This window comes from Agelaius tricolor, unplaced genomic scaffold (genome assembly GCF_023055355.1).
Source record: "Agelaius tricolor isolate 1412-34295 unplaced genomic scaffold, bAgeTri1.0.p SCAF_1, whole genome shotgun sequence".
Lineage (NCBI taxonomy): Eukaryota > Metazoa > Chordata > Aves > Passeriformes > Icteridae > Agelaius > Agelaius tricolor.
The window spans coordinates 98,141,836-98,157,770 of record NW_027269261.1 but is presented as its reverse complement, the minus strand read 5'-3'; the positions used below and the strand labels follow the sequence as shown (position 1 = coordinate 98,157,770).

General features: G+C 34.3%; 1 protein-coding gene across 13 annotated transcripts in view; it reads left to right on the top strand.

Annotated features, from left to right (window-relative positions):
• ADGRB3 (adhesion G protein-coupled receptor B3) overlaps positions 1-15,935 on the top strand; it is a 446,577-nt gene that overhangs the window by 272,141 nt on the left and 158,501 nt on the right. The window lies entirely within an intron of this gene.

The window sequence follows — 15,935 nt, the reverse complement described above, 5'->3', positions numbered from 1 at the left end:
TTACTGCAGGGAGAAATACAATTTTCAAGTGTGATCCCCACAGCAATCTTCATTTTAGTAGGCTCAAATTTTCATTTAAGTTCATTAAAATAATGGCTGTATACTAAGCAGTGAAATCTTACTATTAGTCTTCTGCATTTTTAGTCGATAAAATTGTTTCCCTTCTATAGCAAAAAATAAATATCTGTTTCCCTTCTATAGCAAAAAATAAAATGTTGCTCTAAGAAAGCAAACTGGTAAAATCCAGCTGTGGTTTAAAATTGATCCCAAGTTTTTGCAGTTGTAATTTGCTGCATTAATCTTTCACAGTAAATTTCCCATTAAGGTCAAAGTGACCTCTGCATCGATGCAGATTAAGTGCTTCAAGAAGGATCCCTATATGGTTGCCAGGTTATTGTTTTTTAAAGGTGATGTTGTACTTCTTATCCAGGTATATTATAGATGTCTTACAATACAGACTTATCTACAGTGTTAGAATTGCATGATTTTTGTGATTTTGTGAGTGTTTTTATCCTTGAGCTTGGATTTACACCAGCACACTGATGGCTGAGAAACAGCATTGTAGTACAGAAATGAGAAACTTTGGACATGATACTAGAAATCTTTCCAAATACAAGTAGTACCATGGTCTGTGCCTCTGCAAAGAATCATAATTTGCCAGTAACATCATAGTATTCAATTTCCATTAAATCTGTGGAATGAACTACATACTTCCTATTATGCATTATTAGGAGCACATAAAATGCAAAAGATTTGGACCACATTCTTTGTTTTCTCTTCACAGTATTTTGCTTATACAGGAGTGATACAGCGCTTTGTTTATAATTTTTTGTATGAGTTACTTTCAGTACTGTGTATTTAGAGCACATGCTCTGATTTCACTGTTCCAGTCCAGAATATCAAAGGCACAGTTGAGTGTAATTAGACTGCTAAAAAAAAACTCCAGCACCATGCTGCATATTTAACAATGTGATTAAAATATTTTATTCAGGTATTTGGGAGGAATGTGTGAAGTAGTTGCAAACAAATGCATTTTGTATTTGCCACTTGTTTGGCATTTCTCTTAGTGTTTTTTATGGAGAAGTTCAGTGCTACATATATGTACTGCTTTCAATATGATTTGGAATCTAGATTGAAAAGTAAATTTGTGAAACATCTAAAATTTAGATAAAGCTTACATAAAATAGTCTGAGGTTTTGAGGGAGAAACATGTGCTTTTGTATTCTGAAAGATATCTTTTCTAGGCATATTATTTAATATTAGATATTGAATATATTAGAAAATATGAAGACTGGGGTTGTTCTTGGAGATTTGTCCATTTTTAAAGTGATATGAGCCCTGAAATATTCCCAATAAGATGTGATGCAGCAAGGTCTGCATGTACACCAGTGTCACTTCTTTTGAAAATGTATGTGTGATATTTTTGGAGAATGTGACATTATCTCTTATCAGATGGTGCAAGAGCAAGAGCAAACTTATACTTTTTTCATCCATCCCTTCGGAGAATATCTCTTCTCTTAGCTTATTCAAAATATATTTCTGTAGTTTTTATTATTTTGTTTCTTTTTTAATTTGGACCATTTTTATTTGTATTTGTATTTGGTTAGGAATATTTCATAATTTAAACTTTGACACTGTGAGTTTTTAAATTATGAAAGTTCTGTAATGCTGAGTCAATTCCTATCATTTATAAATCTAAACAAATAAATATGTAGAGGACTATGCAATTAGTTAGGTGCTCATGATTATGTTGGGTTCTTGGTGGCTTGGTTTTCTTTTATTTTTCTACTTTTTCTAAGTTTCAGGAATTAGTTATCTTCACCAGCAGGCAACTGGATTTGATGGATTAATAGCCTAATTCCCATTGCAAATCCTAGAGAGCTGTGATGTACTCATGTCCTTCCAAACGGGATAATTTTTGCATAACCAGGACTTGGCAAGCGTTTTGGAATAAACCCAACAAAAAGTAGTCGGCTTTAGCTGAGGGTGCTTAACTAATCAATAGTCTGTCATGAGTCAGGTGTTTTAAATTAAGTGGTTTTCAGATGAAAACTGTGTTTGCTTTTATCATTGGTATCCAGCCAGCAGCAACCTCTAATGGGTTTTTCCACCTTTTTAGCCACTTCTCCCACACCTTTATCTGCATTGGAAATTCACGTTTGGTAAATGATACTCCTTCCACTGATCTTGTCAGTTTAATACTTCTCCAGCAGCAAGGAAGGCTTTATCTACCTGGATTTGGACATGATTTCAGGAGATTGAATAATGATTAGTTCTCTAACTTCCATCCTTGAAGAAAGTTCTGGATCTCTGAGATGTTTAATCACACCAGATCATCAAACTTATTCTACTGCCATTGGTATCTGTGACAATTTTGTCATCCTAACTTCAGTAAAAGTAGTTTTCATCTATTCTTTCAATGAGATTTGATGATTCTTCCCTCTGATTATGTTTTATAAGAATTCCCATTTATCAAGCTGGCAGCCTTGTGCCCCTTCTGTAAGCATCTAGTCAAATGTGTGTGCAATATCCAGACAGTGGAACTAAAGAACAAAATAATATATCATGTATTAAACTCAATCCAATAATGCAACATTTTATTTCAGTATATTATCCCAAAATACAGAGCACATCTCTCTGTGGTGATTGAAACCAGGCTTTTTTATGATTTCTGGTGCTTCCTTTGATACTTCCAGCTTCCCTACACAAAGCTGGTAGCACCAGTTGTATGTAAGTGGTGATTTTTCCCCCTCAGAAATGAGTGATAACTTCACCTACTCATTTCAGAAAATGTATTCAGATGTTGCCTTCAGTAAAATCTCAGGATCCTGAATGCCTCTCCAACTAGTTCATAGGAAAATTCTTGGAATATTTTTACTTAACATTCTAGGGAGAAACAATTCAGTTTCCTAAACCAATCAGTCAAAAAAATCAGGAAGAGTTGTGTCTTTTCTGTTTGCATTATGTAGCATGAGCAAACAATCCCCACTGTCAGGAACTGTTTGTGATCCATTAGTTCAAGAGTCTCAGTCCACAAAGAGAAGGAAAAGGCGTTGGTCAGGTACGAGCAGGACAGAAGTGATTTTAAAGATTTTAAGTTGAAACAAAACTTGAAAGCTTTTCTTTGTCCTTCCTAGCTTTCTGGAGAGGAAAACAAGAAAGGATAGGGAGACAGCAAAAACAGTCTCAACCTACATTTGGGTCACCTGTCTTGGCTGTGTCTCCTCCCAGCCTCCCAAACACTCCCAGCCTCTTCACCAGCATGGCAGCATGAAAAGCAGAAAACGTCTTGGCTCTGTGTAAGCCCTGCAGTAACAAAAACATCTCTATATTATCAACCCATTGTTCAGCACAAATCCAAAACATAACTCCATAGTAGCCACTGTGAAGACAATCAATTCTATCCCAGTCAAAAGGAGCACAATGGATCTCTAGCATCTATGAAAGTTTGGCCTGACAAAATCAGTTATTTGTCTTAGAGGACCCAGCCCCTGGAATCTTGAACCAGGTGCAGAATTCAAAACACAGTAGGAGGCTGGAAAGGTGCCACAGTACTGAATGTGGGAAGTACCTCCCTCACATGCAACCCTCAGCTATCACCACTGCAGTGAGGGCAGGGAAGGTGGGGTAGATGTGTTGGGCCACAGAGTGGAAGTGATATCTCACATGGCAGTTCCTAGAGTCACCAACTGAGGAGCAAAATAGTGCAGCTGATGTTTGTTCTTTTAGAAATGTGTTGGACATAATGTGGGCACATGTGCTCTCCACAGGACAGAGTCAGTTGTTGCTGATGTTCTCCACATCTGTATGCAGTGCAGCACAACATCTCACAGCACTGGATCAGGAAAGGGCTTTAGTTTTCTGAAGCTCTCTCTGCCAGTTGCTGCAGAAAGATGTTATAGCAGGATGGCAGTGTTTTATTTGACCATATGTGTGCTCATAATAGCTTGTGCCTGCTGACTATACAGTTGGAAGAAGTACAATGCAATTAGCTGAAATTTTTAATATTGCAAGAATTTTGACCTGGTTCAGTTTCAGATTAGGACAAGTGGTACATCTGCTCTATTTTTTTTCCATATTGCTATGCAAGTTTCCATGGGCAGGGGCTTAGATTTTCTACCCTTAAGCTATATGAAAGTATGAATACCCATATATGCAAAATGACAAAATGCATACATTTATATAAATTTTGATTACACTCTAGACATATTTTTGCATCTTCCATTAAAGAGGGTTAAAAAAAAGTTTACAATTACTTTTTTTTTAATTATCTCCTACAGCTTTTAGCTTTTTTTCTCCCGTTGTCCCTGGATACAAGTCTGGAGAAATAGTCCAATAAATGAGAGTCTACCAGCTAATTTTCTGCAACTCAGCTTTTCAATGTAAACTTGTATGCACACCAACAAACAACTTATGCATTTTGTTGCCCGGTGGTAAAATTTACAGGGAACACTGATCTGCTATGTCTCTCTCCTCTCCACTTTGATTTTTAAAACTAGCACAATGGACCAATAAAGGTTTAGGCTTTTTTTTTTTTTTTGTCCTAGCCTTTTAACCTTTGAAAATAGGTTTGACAACTCATAATAACTTTTTTCAAAATGTGTCAAACTAATCATCAAATCGTTAGAATATCGTAAGTCAGAATTTTCTTCTGAAAATCTTAATAGTAACCTCTCCCCTCTCCTTACTTTATGTTAGTTCACAGTCATATTGCTTTTGTCCCCAGAAAGAGATTGAGGAAGTTGAATGACAGTAAGTATAGTTTGGCAGTACATTCCAGATAAAGCTTTGCTTCTTCCACTGACTGCAGTCAGTCTTGTTGGTCCAGCTTTACAGTCAGACTTTACTCCTGGCACATTTTTCAAGGCAGAAAATTCTCTTTCTATGTTAGTTTCTATGCTTATGTTCATTAATGAAGTTGAAAGATAAATGCCTCCTGGAACTCCCATTTTCATGAAGAACTTTCCCTACTGGAACCTATGTAACAGCACCCTACACATTGTATCCCTGATAGTCCTGCATAAAGACTTGGAAGACTTTACAGAATCATGTTCTTTTTCATTAAAACAGTATGAGATGAAAAACCTGATCCAAACTCCTTTGCAGACAACCAAAAGGCTTTGACTGATTTGAATCAGATCAGATCAAGTGAAGAACCAAGCAAGATATGTAAGACCTAAATTTAAAAACTTTTAAATTCACAAACTGCTAAGATAATAGTGTAATGTAGAATATTAATTCTGAAATATTGCACAATATAAATGGAGTTTCTTTATGTTGAAAAAGAGTCAGACCAAAATTTTCTTTCCTTAAGTCACACAAAATGAATCAGTATATATGGGAGGAATTTATAATTTAGTACTTTTTTTATAACACTGCTCTTCACTAACACCTACACGGCCATGAACAGAGCTTACATGGTGTACTGAGACTTATAACAAAAAAAAGAAATCAAATTAATTCCTGATAATAAGTTCACTCTTTAATTCTTTCAGGGTGATTAATCAACTCCATTTGTTGAGAATTCAATTGCTATTTATTGCTGTTATGTAAATGTAGATTTTTCACAAACTAAAAATAGTGTTGTCTTGCAATATCAGGCACTTTAAATTCTGGACTGTAACTAAAAAGAACCAGTGATTGTATCTTCATAATCAAATTTAGAAATTATAATTGGACTTTTGACAGATTTTTAGTGTATAATGAGGACAAAAGATAATTAAGCAGTTTGAATAAACTTCACTACAGGAAAAAATCAGTCATAATTTGGTTTTGTATCTAGGTTTCCAGAAAAATTCATGTATCTTACTAAGTCAAATAAAATGCAGTTGTTTTTTTCTTAATGAAACTTCACCAAGAAATGCAAAAAACAGGATCTGGAGATCCACCATGGTGCTGGCCTTGGACTGACTTGTAGAAGGAAACAATGTGTACCAAATAGCACAGCTTTCAAATGTACAAAATAGCACAATTGAAACTGCAAAAGTTTAGCAACCTTTCTCATTTATGTCATGTACCTCTTAAAAGTTTTTACACCTGCAAATTTAAAAGCAATTTAACATAGAGGTTCATACCATTCTCCCTGGTTTACATCTAGGGGAAACTAGAGCATGATGAAAGCAAAGCTGTTCATCCAAGTTCACTCATGGTAGAGTTCCAAATTCCTGAGTCCTATGTGACAATGTTCCCTACCTCTTCTCAAAGCCAATATCATTCTCCTGCCATGAAGCAGATCTCTGAAGTTTGAATAGTTTTATAATGATATTTCTCCTTCTTTTTTTTTTTTTTTTCTTTTTTTTTTTTTTTTCTCATTCATTCTGATGATCTCAGGACTGTTGTCTGTTTTGGAGAATTTAGCTCTGTTTATCCAACAGAAGTAATGCAGAAGCACTAAAGGTCCTTGTATTATACCATCATTAAATAAAAGTAAAACCTGCTTATGCCACCAAAGAAGTTGAATAATCTGGGGAATATTTGCTTCTCCATGTGAGAAGAGCTGTGCACCTATTCCTTTGAAAATAGGGGTACAGATCATGTGCATAAAATTGCTTGTAAGTAAATAATATTATTTGTTACTTTTCAATTTATTTGCAGTCAGTACAAAAAAAAAAAAGCCCAAAAAACAGAACTACAACTGGTATAAATATAGGTAGTTGTAGTAATATGATAAGGACAATATAATACAATATCATACAATGTATTTTTTTACACTTGCAGAGTGTAGGTTTGCTTGTCTTTACTTGAAAATGTGTATATCTAATTCTCCTGAAATACTAAGTAATCCCTCTGGTAAATCAAACATCCTGTAATTCATTGAAGTCTGGTCTGTCTTACTACAAGTGTTTTTTGGCAAAATGACCTTAAATAAAGGTCCTTAAATAAAATGACCTTAAATAAATTAAATAAATATTTGAAATTATGTTTTAAAATTCATCTTAGAGGTTATCTTCCAACTCTATCAGTTGTTCTTGAATTGTCAACATTGAAATTTTATCTCTGCCTGATAAAACTGTAAAAACTACATCAAAACCAGTCAAGCACATGTCCAGTGTAAGTCTGCCATATGTTACCAATCTCTATCACAAATATACATGTTCTAATGCTGTATCAGCGTCTCACTGACTTCTCACGTGTCTTTACACGTAATAAATCTTTTGCTGAATCTCTGAGCCAAAGTTGAGTAAGATGAGCAGATTCAGTTTAAATCTCTTCCTGGACCAGTCACTAGAGGGAAGCAAAGACCTTCACGTGCCTGTTCATGACGTCAATCAATGTGTATCTCCTCACTGACAAAATCTGGTCAGTATTCGGTCTAAAAATTTTAAAAAGGCTTATTTGGTAAAAAAATAACTCTTTCAAAAAAAAAAAAAATTCTGTGTGGGTTATTTCCAGAGGTCGTTGTCATTAAAATATAGAGTTATTTTTGTGAGTCATGTTTTCAGAATTTGAATCTAGACAAGAAATTCAGTGTAGAGTGGATAAAGAAGACAGGTTTAAGATTTTCAGCCTTTGAAGTGTCCCAATATTCAGAAAAATACATTGAAAGATTAGCAAAGTAGTAGCTATGCACTTGCCACATGTTACAAAATCTAAGATAAAATACAGTGTTTTCTTCATATCTTTTTGTTGATTCTCCCTTAGGTATCCATGCTTCCATTCCATTTTTTTTCCTTGGGTAAATCTCATCCTGTATAAGCAGTTCTTCGGTATATACCAGATAAACAGATCAAAAGAACATCAAGTCATTAAATAAGACTACTTCATCATGTACTCTGTTTCAGCACAGAGAAAGCATAACATGTGTATACATCAACTCATATTTATCTGACAATTTGTGACAGATTATACATGGAGGATGTTTACCATACACTATATTTTTACTGTAGATAATTCAATCCAGTTCTACTTAGTGAGGATGCAACTCAACTTACCATTCTCTCCCATAAGTTAGGCTGGTTTAATTCCTTTAAAACAGAAACATTTGAGGGCAATGTTGCATTTGATAAAGTGGCCTTTGATTAAAGGAATATATCTGATATGAATTGAATTAGCCATAAAACTGAAATGACTAGAAACAAGGATAAAAATAATGTTTGTGGGTTTATTAGTTTGAATTCTAAATTATTTAAAGATTGCAGGGACAATATTTGTACAACTTATCCATTTGAATAGAAGATCTTTTATTAAGCTTAAGCTATGCAGGGTGGCCAGACCTTAATGAGAATAATACAAATGTATATCAGGATTTAAGTGAGTTTAAATGGAAGGTAATATGCTAGATGATGAGCTCCAAGCAAAGTAATTTCACAGGAAAACCAAAACTGTTGTGTTGAATAGCTGCTAGATTATGGCTAAATAGATTTTTAGCTGAAAGCATGGTGTAGTTGTGATGGTTTTTTAATGTTATCATCATCTTCTCTGATAATGTTGAGTAAGAGAAATTTCCTGTATAGCTAGTTAATGAAATGTAATATACATATACATTCAAGTGCATGTGCTGGGAATAACATTCTGCAATCGTGCTATTATTCAAAGTAATGGAGTACATAATATAATTCTAAATTTCACAGGCTGTAGTTATAATTCTTGATGCTACATGTTATACTAATGATGCAATTTCTAGTGGTTGTCTTTTCTGTTCTATCTACCCATAACTATGGAAGCAAAGCAAAATATCTCTGCACGTAACAAAAACATGCATCAAAATGTCATCATGTGACTGTCAGTTCATGACTTAACATGAATATGATCCTGATGTCAAGTTTACTAATAGATCCTTACATGGCCCAGGCTTAAAAATGGATTTGGAAAATAGAACTAGAATCACACTGCAGGCATTGACACAAATCCAGGAGTTGTTCCATCAACATGAATGGCAATAATTAAGGGATTGCATGTTCTGACATGTAGAGCAATAGAGAACTAGAAAAATAATATCACTGCTTATAATGAATCTGATATATTTGTATGCTTAGCCTGTAAAGAGTTCATTATTTTGACCAGACTTAAAACCAAATCCTTTAAGTTTATACTTAGTCAAAATTGCTACTTTGATTGAAATATAGAGCTATTAAACATCTTTTTTAAATGTTGGTGTGTACTTCTTTGATACCTTCTTTGATACCTGCTCAATTTTAATCTTTATTCACAAAAATAAGCCATGATTTTAATACATCAAAATACCTTAAAAGGTAAATATATAAAGTATGAGATAATAACACAAACAAAATTGCTTAAAACAAAAAATAATTATTGCATTTGCACAACTTCTGATTGTATTTAGCCAATATTTTTCCCTGCAGCTAGTAGAGAAATTCTTAAAAGAGAGCAAGAGTCAGCAGCATTCAGGAAGCAGTCTAATCTCTTTTTAAGCAGTTTATACTCTGAAAATTGTAGCATGCACAGGAGAAAGTTGATAGTATCGTTTTCTATGCACATCACATCTTCAGCCCATTCTTCCCCTCCCTCCCACTTTTTCTTGTAAATGGACAGCCAAACATCTGATGTTTTAGGTACACAATTGTGTGTGCTTAAACACATACTTCTTCATTCTGTGTACATGCAGAGAGTAAAATTTTTGAGGAATAAAGCATGTAAAAATATTTACCACTACCCCCTCAAGAAGTACAATTAAAAATATTAAACATCCATTTCTTTATTTTATTATACAGCAAAGCATGCTCTGTATACTGCAATGTATATTTATCTGATGTCAGGTTCTACATGCTCTCAATGTAATTTATATTGGAGAACATATACTGATCTTAAATTAGATGACAAACACCTCTTGTATATTGCCTCTGCTTTGTTGCAAATGCAAGAGAAAGGCAATGCTAAATCTACAAAACCACCTGTTTTTCTCTCTTTGTCTGTCTATCTATCTATCTATCTATCTATCTATCTGTCTGTCTATCTATCTATCTATCTCTTTGTCTATCATGTGTCTATCATTAATCTTTCTTAACTTACTTTGCCTGTACAGTTGACTGTTAGAATATGTTTTATTTTTGTTTTTTCGTCTGAAGCGGACTACTCTGCCCTCATATTTTTGTAACTGATTTACACAAGAAAAATGTGATTAGACACGACATTCTTTTCCTCTGAGGTTCTTCTAGTAGATAGAAAAATTTTCATCACAGTCAAGGAAATATATGGATTTCTAAATATAGTGAGTCAGTGTTTCAGCCAAAATTAGAGAACAAGGTGCTTTTAGGTCCACAACCCTGTGATCTAGCCACCAGAATTACCTGTCTTTCTTTAGTCTAGAATATGTCTAGCACTTGTGAAAAGACCCATGTGATTCTCACCTTCCTGCAAAAATAGAAACATCTCTTGTGTGTCATTTTAAGGAGCTATGAAAGACTAGTGTGTAGATGCACAGCTATCTAAGAATAATGATAGAAGATGAAATCCCAGACAAAGACCATCTTAATCTCTGGAAAACATGGAAGTTGCTTGTTCAGACAATTGTGGGGAAGAGCCAGGGAGAACTGGGAGTGAGGTGAGAAGGCATTTGCTGACACATTCTGCTGTGTAAGGAGTTTCTGTAGATGCTGGGCATTCTGTTTTAGAGATACCCTTCTGTTACAACCTCTCTGTGCCACTGCCAGCTCAAACTATTATCCAAATGTCACTTTATAACCTATACAACTAATGCTCCTTTTGGTTTGACTAGACCTTTACAGTTTACTTTGATTAATCCAATTGTTTCTGAGAAAATAAATATCACAAAACCAAGGAAAACCCAGGTCAGTGTTCTGGGGAAGTGAATAATTTTTTTTTGTATTATTTGTATTTGATTTTGAAGTATAGGTCATCAGTGGTCAACTTTAAAGCTGATGTTTTTAATAATTTCTCTTCTGGATTTCTTTTCTGTTTAGTTTTATAGAAGAGAAGGTATTTTTTGGCTATGTGTTTGAATATGCCTTAAATTTGAGGGTTAATATTAAAGCCTCAATTTAGATACCCTAATACAAGCATGTAGAACAATTTCAGTATATATGCACAGAAGATAAGAGAAAATAAACCTTCAAAGCAGGGGAAGGCACCGGAAGGCTTTTTTAGTAGTACTTCTTTAGTAGGAAATTTAATCAATTACTAACAGCAGAATAAACAACATAATTGAGAAAACACTCAGATGTTTATAGCAGCAAGTGCCACTGTCATGGGGTACCTTATACAGGTAAAGTGTCCTCTAGGCCCTATAGACTGTACTGGCAAGATGTCCTTTGACTAATGGAAACTTAAAAATTGTACATACCTATAGGTACTTATATTTAGAACTTTCAATACCAGACTGAATTCTACACTATATATAAATTTCTTCCTCAGCATATGGATTTTTAAATTATGTCCTTGGGGTAAACACATACTTAATAAAGAGATAAGGATGACCTTTTGTAAAATAACCCACGGTCAAAGTCTTTGTGGAGCACTAGGGATTCTCACAGCTTTTTCTTTCCAGGAGACAGCCCTGACCATCAGACTACAAATAATGATCTCATTAAGCTGTGTAAAAATAATAAGCATAATTTAAAATATGGAATATATGCTATTGACATTGAACTCACAAAACTAGGTATAGAAGAAAGCAGTTCAGAAATAAATTAACATGTTATGCCATTAGTTTTTAGAGACAGAAATTTTCCAACTTTGTAAATTCATTGTTAAGGACATAGTGACAACCAGTAACTTTATGAAGGAAACATCCTCCAAAGGCAACATAGAAAATAGCTGTGTCTTGTCAGAGGACAGGCAATACATTGGGTAAAGTTAATATCAAATCAATTTGATAGGCATTTTTGAATAAAATATAAGGAGAAATGAGTCCTCATAAGTAATAGGACATGCTCTGAAACATAATGTCTAATTTCTAACACATAGTTTGTAGTGAGAATCAGGATGTAATAAAATAATGCTTTGCCTTCTCTCCACACTTGAGTAAGATACTAAAAAATGTAACTTTGTGGTCCTACAAGGTTGATTATGTTCCCAATAGCATTTTTGGGCCATTTTCTGCCCTGTTTACAAACGTATTTATGAAGTGAAAGAACTTTAATATATTATTAGCCTTCCATCACTGTTAACAAGCAGAGATTACAATGAAGTTGCTTTAGTGGTACACAGTCAATCCATTATCATTATAACAGGTGTTAAATGAAATGGTCTGACATTCACCATAAACTTTTTGAATGCCACAATTGATATTGAACAAATTATTGTGTTACTGAAGTGAGAACAAGTCTAGGATTTCGTACATGTGACAACACTTAGGTGGGGATTTTTTCTCCTTTGGTGGGGATTTTTTTCCTTTTTTTTTTTTTTTGAACTGCAACACAACATTTTCTGTGGTTTTAGGTAGTTTTTCAGATTTTTTTTTTAGATTTTAATTCCTGTCACAATATACCATTAATGACTTTATACAGGCTAAGATTGACTCAGGCGAACATTTCTGGCTGTATGGTTCCTCTGCTGTATTTTTTAAACAGTGAGATGGTCTGACTTTTGTGAAGCAGAAAACCTAGTCTGATTCTGCATTGTGACACAAATTAAGATTACAAACTTCCCATGACTTTTTTAATACCAGTTATAGCTCAATGGTTTTGATTGCTTCTCAAATAATTTCCTGGAGGCCAAAACCTGAGAAATAACCTTGTTAACCTTTCTCAATTAAAATGTACTCTAAAACATAAAAGCTGTAGCTGAATGGCTGACATCACACTCCCCTTTCCCCTATCCACTGATATGGTGCTGTTATTTTGTCATGTGAATTGAAATTAATTTTATAAGACAGCACTCACACCTGCAAGTAGAACCCATTTAGGTGCAAACATCCTGGTTGCAGGGATTACCTATGTCAGCAAACAGGACTACATAGCATGAAAACTAATTAACAATGAAACATGACCAGATGCATTATAAAAAGCCTTTAATGAATTGTGTCTTATAAATGTTCCAAAACTGGTTTTCTCTACCATGCACTGAGTAATTGCTATCATGTTTGGAATTTGCTTGCTCTCAGTTCTCACTTAAACTTCATATTTTAGTCTCTTCTCCAGTATGCTGTATAGGACATAAATTCTGATCATCATTAAATCACTTTTTTATTACATTTTATGCATTCTTTCCAGAAGGATGTGTAAAAATAATGAAATTTTAGTCTGAGGGATATTTTGCCCTTTACAATAATGTAATCAGTGAAACGTGTGGAAACTCCCAGGCAGTTACTTGAGTGGTAAAAGGCAATGAATAACATAAGGATCATATTTCTTTCCAGAGGAAAAAAAGTTCTGGTTAACAAATAATTCAATATTTACTTATTTTGCTCTTATGCATACAATCAGGTAACTTAGAAATATCTATCTAAAATTATTTTTACTTTAGCCTTTGTGCTTTTTTTTTCCTCAATCTTCTGGAATTATGACAGATAAAGTAATTTTTTAGTCCTGCAGATAATGTTCCTTGTGTTTTCAACTTGCTCTCCAACTGGGCGAAAATGTTAAAACTTTTTACAAGTACTATGTCAATGACACTTGCATTTTTTTTTCCATGAACTATGAGAAGAGCAGATTAGCCTCTACTGCTAATTTTTAGTGAAAAAATGTAAACCAAAACCATAATATAGGAGAATGCTATATAGCAGACATTCCAGTTAGTTATGTAAGTAGGTTCATTACCTTCAATCTATGTGAGTTTAGTTTGATATCTGCACATTAAATGAGCTTGTCTGTCAAATTATTGGCACTGATTGTCTACCTAAATTTAAGCTCCTGCTTTGTTGAACTGAGAGTTCTTTTATCATTTATCTGCTGAAAGAAAACTTCAATAGGTTGTTAAAGGCCACAGTACAACTGTAGCTAAATTTTAAAAGAAAGAAAATAGAACGTTTAATACCAAGTGTACTCCTGTGTTAAAAAGGATTTCTCAGGTAAGAACAGAGAACAGTGATGCCATCCAAAAGTTTAGTAGTTTAAGTAGACATGAGTAGACCCAGTTTATAAAGAGATAGATTAATTTTTGTTTTTATTATAGCTGAGATATGCTTATACAGGAAAAAATAATTTGTAGTAGTCTTACTGACCATCTGACCATTGAAGTCTTCATCTTCTGTTTTAATTGTACACTTCCTTCCTCAATAAAACTCCAGGCAAGACATCTAGATGCCCTTGAACAAAATTTAAATTCATCAATACATACATTTAATTTAATACACTGTAAACCTTTGTCCAAATAAGGGCAAAAGAAATACGGCACTTTTCTGAAAATAGTCTGCATCAGAATGGCATTATGAAGTGTCATATCTTCTCTCAGTGACTTTCATTTAACTTTGGATGGGTTTATTACTAAAAGCAAACAAACAACAGACAAACAGCCAGTTCTCACTTTAAAACCTCAGTCAGAGAGCTAAAAGTCCAGGGTGTCTTTTCTGCCAATCAATAATTCTTCCCTTTGGAGTGAATTCACAGAATTGGTAAAGATGCACCAGAGCTGCACACTATAAGATGATTCCTCATGTACTGAATCTGCACATTTTCTTTAGTTCGCTCTCCCTAGCTGTAAGAGGTCTCTGTTGGTAAAAGAGGTACTGCTGCTGCTAAGATGATACTGGTATGCTAGCCCTTGTCAGTGCCATTTAAAAAGGAAAATAATTTCCACTTTACAAATGAGAAATCTTAAGCCCAGATGTGCTTGTTTAACTTCAACAGTGGTGAAAAAGTAAGAATTCAGAGGTAGATATTGAACCCACGACTTCTGAGTCCATGTGAACTCTCAGGGGTTCTGTAGTGTCAAATGTACATAAGTCCCTGAAGCAGGAGTCCCATACTTTCCAGAGAAGAGACATCATCATTTGGTTAGTATAGTCTGCCTATTTGTCATTTTCTGGCCCTATGAATAATATGTTTATATATTATATATATGCAGACTGCAGCACAGTGCAACAGGTTGTAAAAAGAGTGATCTTCAATCCAGAATTTCCAGACCCTGAGTTAAGATGCTTGTGAACTCCTGCTATCTGATGAAGACCTAATATCCAGGGCTCCCCTCTTTGAAGTAAAAGGTGTTTGGGACAACACTGCTTGTATCTTTCTGGCAGCTTTATTTAAAAGGAAATGAGCCAGTTATCTGTATGATGCTGTTATCTGTGAATGGAAAGTGGTTTCAGGTGTCAATCCCTGGAGGCATTAACTAAGTGGAATTCTTAACATTTCACTTTGCAGTTTTTCTATTGATTCATTTATCTGTCTTTTATTCAAAGCTGCTGAAAATTCTGCCCTCAAGCAGCTAACTATACCTATTCACTATTAAAAGAAACTTAAACACCTAACTCTCAGGTTAGTAAATTTTATTTTCAGTGCCATGATTACCATGTTATTTAAACACATGGCTCTTTAACACCTACCCCACAGCAACAGTTTCACTGGGCTAGAATCAGTCCAAATCTGATGCAAATCGAGCATTTTCCTCCTAGGCATTTAGTGCCTTCTAAAAATTGGATTAAACTCAAAGAGATTCTGATGTTTTAGTTCAGTAAGTAACTATTTTCATATGTGACTTTCCGATTTCACAGTTTCTCTCGAGACCCACATCTCACCAAAGTATTAGATTAAGACTGATTAAACACATATCCTTATCTGAAATCTACAGGGGGCAATGTTCAAGATCATCTCTAAGCTTGCACAATTGAAGTTGTCTTCAGCATGGGATTAGAAATTTTGATATGCTTTGTTACAAATAAAACTAGAAGTATTTACGTTTTCCGTCATATATGCTCAAATCTTCTGGATTCTCCCATATGTGTACAGAGAGATGCAAACTTCCAGAGGAAATTTTTTGGTTTATATATTCTGTTGTTTTCCTGTTCTGTGTGGTTTTGAAAGTAAGGAGGAAAACCCTGTCTTTGAGAAGGGAAAATACTAAAACCAAGATGATTATAG